The sequence below is a fragment of the Primulina eburnea genome, chromosome 17 (assembly GCF_022965805.1).
Source record: "Primulina eburnea isolate SZY01 chromosome 17, ASM2296580v1, whole genome shotgun sequence".
NCBI classification, from domain to species: Eukaryota; Viridiplantae; Streptophyta; class Magnoliopsida; order Lamiales; family Gesneriaceae; genus Primulina; species Primulina eburnea.
In genome coordinates, this window is record NC_133117.1 from 22,288,485 (window position 1) to 22,294,104 (window position 5,620).

Here is a 5,620-nt window from a genome sequence, read left to right on the forward strand (position 1 = left end):
GTGTGTGCTTGTAGTGTCCTTGTTGCATTGGGACTCCTAGCTGCCTAGGACTCTACCAGCCCTTAATAACCGACCACCCAGGACCCTAACCTTTCGTGGACCACACCCAGACCAGCCCAAGCCCCTGGACGTGAACAGCAAACCACTGAACCAGTGGGAGCAAATTCACGCGCATCACTTGCTGCCATGTATCCCTCATGTCTTCTTGAACCCGCAGCCAGCCAAGCCGCCACATCCCCTGCCCAGGCCCATAAACACCATCCTAGGACCCTAAAGAGTCGACCTAGCCCAGCCCAGAACCCCCAGGCCAAGCCCCTTCTTTCCTGCACAACAGCACACCTGCGCTGCCCCCTTTGAAGCTCTCGGGTGGAGTCCTTGTTGACAAGGACTCCTCCCAGCCCCTTATTTTCGATTCCTAGCATAGTTAGGACTCCTTCCATAACTCAAGCACGTCCCTAGACCAGCCCTGGTTGCAACCGAGCCAAGCCATAGCCCTTAAACCCTTGTACCCGAGTACATCTACCCCATGACAGCAAATTAGCTTCAGCTGGTGTTCTTTTGTGTTTGTGCAATGATTCCTTGTGTATCTAGGACTCTAAAGCTTCGTATAAACACTCTTGATCATATTCCTAACATTGAAGCCCTCTTAAACACATAATAATCATGTTTTTAAATTAAAATAGAAGTTTTAACATCATACAATATGCATGTGCGAAAATCTTCAAAGGTGCTCCATGTTTCATGCAATTTCATACATAATTACATAATATTGTGTGATGATGAGTAAAGAAAGAATATGGTGTGCCTTTGCATTTTATACGCACGAATTAACGTTGAAAACGAAGAACGGAGCAAAACCTTGGCTAGCTTATACTTGACCCCTTCTAAAATTCCTTCCACTTTGTGGTGTGTTTGTGCCGTGTGTGCGGTTCTTTTTGAGGAGAGTTTTCTGAATTTTAAAAGTGGGAGGCGTGAGTAATGAATAGGGTTTTAGGTGATTAAAATTTTAAATAGCTAATTAATTACTAACTAGGCTTAGGTCTATTAAGCCAACCAGTTAGGCCCATTAGTCATAATTAGGATTTAATTAAATTATAAAAATGGTTTTGATAAAATAAGTTTGTGAATTTAATAGCCGGGTTGTCAAAAAGTTCATATTTTTGTTGAAAAACCAACACCGATAAAATTTACATCCGGCATATAAAATCACCTATAAACCCATATTTTTTAAAAATAAGAAAAAGCATCATCCTTATTTTAAATAATAAAAAAAATCAACAATGAAAATATTTTCTATTTTTCAGCCCTCGATCTCCGTTCCTCGATCGCAACTCGAATAACTTTTAAAAATATATTTTAATGCAAACATGTAGAAAAATATATTTTAAACATGCCAATATGCACAAAATAATTAATTTATGTAATTAAAACAATTAAGTAAAATAAAAAAGAATTTAATAATTGTATGCATGTGGTTTACGTGGACCTTAAAATTTTCGGGGCGTTACATTCACATACAAATAGGCGGATGTCCCACTTCATACCTGGCCACCAGTACAACATCTACAAATCTTTGTATATCTTGGTACCTCTTGGATGGATGGAATATAGATATGCATGTGCCTCTAACAAGATATCCTTTCTGATCGAATCAACACTAGGCACCCACATCCTTCCTGTGTACTTCACAATACCATCGGACAATGTGTAGAGTACACTTCCCTTGGCCTCATCCTTCAGTCTCCATTTCTGTAAATGCTCATCTGAAGGCTGACCTCTACGGATTCGGTCTAGATAAGAAGACTGGACTGTCAGATTAGACAGCTTAGGAGCTATATCCTTAGGATAAACTTCTTGTCCAAAACTCTGAATCTCTGACTGAAGAGATCTCTTCGCTGACATCTGTGATACGACTGCTACTTTCCTGCTCAATGCATCTTCCACAACATTATCTTTCCCTGGATGGTAGCTAATTTCAAATTCGTAGTCTATTACTAACTCCAACCACCATCTTTGTCTCATATTAAGTTCTTTCTCTGTAAATAAATATTTGAGACTCTTGTGATCAGTGAATATCTGGCATTTCTCGCCGTACAAATAATATCTCAAAATTTTTAACACAAAGACAACGACAGCTAACTCGAGATCGTGAGTCGGATAATTCTTCTCATGCACTTTCAATTGTCTGGAGGCATAAGCTATAACCCGACCGTGCTACATCAATACTGGGCCTAAACCAAGCTTAGATTCATCAGTGTATAACACAAAATTACCTTGTCCTGCTGGCATGGCTAACATTGACGTTGTGATAAGAGCTCACTTCAAAGTATCGAAGTTCTTCTGACACTCTTCACTCCATGCTAATTTAGCATTCTTTTTACTCAATGAAGTGAGTGGCACTGCAATCGAGGAAAACCCCTGAATAAATTTCTTTTAGTAGCCTGCCAAGCCTAGGAAACTGCGTATCTCTGACACATTCTTCGGTTCAACCCATTCTTTAACTGCTGCTACCTTAGATGGATCCACCTCAATGCCATTGCTAGATATTATATGACCCAAAAATGCTACTTTCTCCAACCAGAATTGTGGGGACTCGGACGTTAATTCATTTTCCAAATCGTTAATAATATCAAATGTAACAATTACGTAATGTGGGACATAAATTTTTCTTTAAAATATAAATGCGGAAACGTAATGTAATCAGTCTGATATACATATCAACCTAAAAGTACAAGTCTTGTACAACATATCTTTATGTCAAACTAGGGTTCAATATCTATACATCAAGTGTTGAGTCCTATTCTATTTTTGGGCCCGGATCTCCACGCTAACTGTAATCTCTCATCCTCTTCTTGTTCCTGATCATTTCCCACCTGTTGTTATGCACACATACAAACACAAAAATAGCCGGATAACTCTGGTGAGAAATACATCTCAGTATAAATAATGTATACATGCAATCATATAAACAAATATAAAGAATGGAACACATATTAATAACATGTATCAAAATCTGAAAACATGAAATGATATGACACTGTAAATCAACTTGTGACTCGTCATCTCAGACTCGACTAATCTCTAATCTAGGTATCCCGGTTTCTGGACATTGCTTCATATATCGAATCTCAGTGATAGGAGTTGATCTACTCCTAAGCAACATCGATATAATTCAATCATCCAGTGTCTCGGCATATTCGGCAAAGACTTGGCATATCCTCCAATGACTAGGCATCTCCGCTCATGACTCAATACACGCTTTGATATAAATCAATAAACTAAGCATATCAATCTCATTAAATTGCAAACATCAATGCAATAAAGTAAAGTATGTGGTTTTTGGGAAACTCGAGTCCAATCTGACTCAAGTCAATCTCCCGGTTAACATTGATTTATAACTTTCTTTATTTAAATCTGATGAAGTCGATGTCTCGAATTCGAAGCCTGTCAATACTCAATCTGGCAATGACAATATCGAAGAGTATAATATCAATACATCACTCACATCAATACTGGATATAATCAGAAATAAATCAAATTCTGTTTCAACGGCATAAGTGCACAATATCAATATCCCAGCAATACAATATCAATCAGATATTAATCCCAACATCATAATTGATAACAATACAAATCTGATATCAAATCTCAATTAAATCCATTCTAAAAATCATAACAATTTCATACAGTATCTGTTCTTCAATCCGATTTCGATTATACGATGTCTAACATATCAAGAACATCATATATAAATCATATCCGATTCTGGCAATACCATATTTTCAAATCATATCAAAATATAAGAAACTTATGTCCAGTTGAATTTCTCGTCGATAGAAACACAGTATTGAAGTCGGATTGAAATTCTGACGGTTGGATTTTGCACAATCCGCAAATCTATGATTCAAGACTTGGAAATTGGCTATGGAGTCCTTCGGTTTCCTTTTTGCTGATTCTAAAGAACAATTAACGTTTGTATATATATATATCCTGCATGCTTACAAAACGTGGCATAACTCTTTAAGCTGCACGTCTCGCGTATATGCGTGACCTCTCTCGGCGCATATGCGCGAGACCTACTGGTCTCGGTGCTTGTCGTCTCGGCAGCTCGTGCATATGCGCGCCCTTCTTCCGCGCATATTTGCGAGGTTCTCTGGACTCGGCAGATAGCTCCTGCACAACTCGTGCATATGAGCGCACACCCTCCGCACATATGCGCGAGGTCCTCTGCCCATCTCGCACATATGTGCATCGGTGCCGCGCATATGCGCAAGGGGTACTGTCCTAGCACATAATTCACGTCTTTCCTCGTCTTTCCCGGTCTGATCCTTCCCGTCTATAATTACATAAATAATCAATAAATCATTTCGGATTACAATAACAAAATTCTCGGGCATTACAAGAATTCACACTTATTGAATTTTGCAAACAACTTGCGACTCTGCAAGACCTGCAAAACTGTACCCAAATGCTGACTGTGCTCCTCATGGATTTTCGATTAAATAAGAATGTCGTCAATGAACACTAAGACGAACTAATCTAGATAGGGCTGAAATACTCGATTCATGCGGTCCATGAAAATCGTTGGAGCATTCGTCAGTCCAAACGGCATCACTAAGAACTCGTAGTGCCCATATCTGGGTCTGAAGGCTGTCTTATGAACATCTACATCTTTTACCTTCATTTGATGATACCCAGATCATAGATCTATCTTAGATAACATTGTAGCTCCCTGAAACTGATCGAACAAGTCCTCGATCCTTGGTAGTGGGTATTTATTCTTGATCGGCACCTTGTTCAGTTCTCGGTAATCGATACACAACCTCATGCTCCAATTTTTCTTCTTTACAAAGAGCACTGATGCACCTCTTGGTGAGAAACTAGGGGGGGTTGAATTCTTTGTCTAGGAGCTTCTGAATTTGCTACTTGAGCTCCAACATCTCAGTTGGAGCTAAACGGTATGGTGCCTTAGAGATTGGCACAGTGCCTGACACAAGGTCAATGGAGAACTCCACCTTTCTCTCTGGTGGAAAGGTTGTGACGTCATATGGAAAAACATCAAGAAAATCTCTGACTACTGGTACATCATATATTGACGAAGTGGGTACGTCAGGTGCGCAAATAATACTGGCCAAGAAAGCCTGAAACCCCTTGTGTATAAGTCTCCGCGCCTGCATGCAAGAGATCATGCGAGGGAAACTTATCCATCTTTCTGGCTCAAAAAGAAACTGCTCCATGCCCAACGGTCTTACCAACACTGACCTTTTCTGAAAGTCGATGAGAACTATGTTCTTCTTCAGCCAGTCCATTCCCAAGATAATATCAAACTCCGGCATCGGCATACACTAGGTGCCCTTGAAGTTCGAGATCGATATCTCTGACCACGCTAGTAGCTGATAACAAACTGAACGAAGATGGTTTAGTTGTGTCAAACAAAGCGAGACTGGTTGCACAAGGCTACAGACAGGAAGAATGAATATATTATGACGAGACTTATGCTCCCGTTGCTAGACAGAAAGTAATCAAGATATTTTTAGCCTACACATCCTTCAAGAACTTCAAAGTATAGCATATAGATGTGAAAAGCGAATTTCTGAACTGTTGGTTAAAAGAGGAAGTG